Here is a 1005-nt window from a genome sequence, read left to right as displayed (position 1 = left end):
GGTACCTGGGCAGCCGAGCGAGGAGGAGCAGTTGAGGGGCTCCCCAGGGTCCTCAGGAACTTCTGCTGCCTTTTCTGCACAGGAAATGGGGACCCGTTTCTGTATTTGCAAGCTCAGCAGCTAAATTATGTAAAATATTTTTCGTTTCCTTTTTCCCTCTGTCTCCCCAACACACCAATTTCTGCTAAAGAGAGAACCCTCTGTTTAAGCAAGGGATCTCCACATGGGATTACAGATTCCACAAACTGTGCTGGAGACTTTTCCAAGGGGGACGTCTCCCTGTGGGACGTCCTCAGACCATACCGGGAAGTGCAGGGGTCCTGCTTCCCTCACTGGGGGAGATCACCGGGTCTGGGAAGACTCCAGATGTTCCCCACCCAGCCCAGAGCCTCAGCGCAGGTACCCCCCACCTTTGACTGGACCAGCACAGGGCAGACTTACCCAGAATAAGGAAAAGGGAAACTGACATTTCATCTCCCAGGAAAGGGCCCACGCAGACACAGTGTGGGGACCCTCAGAGGCCCCTTTCCACCACCACTCCCCCCCCACCACAGGCCCACCCACTCACCTGTGCACAGGACCCACGCTTCCTCTCCACTGGAGCATGAATGCTGGTCCCAGGGGGCTGATGGGCACTGCCACAGGGACTGGTCTTGCCTGTCCCTGCACTGGATGGAACCCACCCAGAGAAACTCAGGAGCAGACCAGCTTCCTGTCCTGGCCTGCAGCTGCCCGTGGGACCCACAGCCCAGCTGCCTACACAGGACCTCAAGGGAGGCCGCACTCAGGGTCCGGCAGACACCACCCCAGGTCCCATTGTAGAAAATTTCCAGCCGCCCTGCGCATGGCTGCCCGTGGTCCTGAAGCCTCAGATCCGTGAACTCTGCAGAGAGACAGGCCAGTCAGCAAGGCGCAGCTCGGAGTGCGGGTGGGGACGACAAGGTGGAAGCGCTGCAGGACCTGAGCAGAAGACACCGGCGTCCTCCTTGTGCCTGCAGTCGTGCT

The 1005-nt window shown here is 59.1% G+C and overlaps 1 long non-coding RNA gene across 1 annotated transcript; it reads right to left on the bottom strand.

The window, feature by feature from the left end:
• LOC116273636 lies at positions 1-1005 on the bottom strand. Its single transcript, XR_004181932.1, has 3 exons — positions 961-1005; positions 569-883; positions 1-74 (listed from the first exon to the last, which is right to left on the bottom strand). It is a non-coding gene; the product is annotated as an uncharacterized LOC116273636 (long non-coding RNA).

This window comes from Papio anubis, unplaced genomic scaffold (genome assembly GCF_008728515.1).
Source record: "Papio anubis isolate 15944 unplaced genomic scaffold, Panubis1.0 scaffold9860, whole genome shotgun sequence".
In the NCBI taxonomy this organism is placed as follows: Eukaryota; Metazoa; Chordata; class Mammalia; order Primates; family Cercopithecidae; genus Papio; species Papio anubis.
Note: the sequence above shows the minus strand (reverse complement) of the source record. Positions and strands in the feature narration are given on the sequence as shown.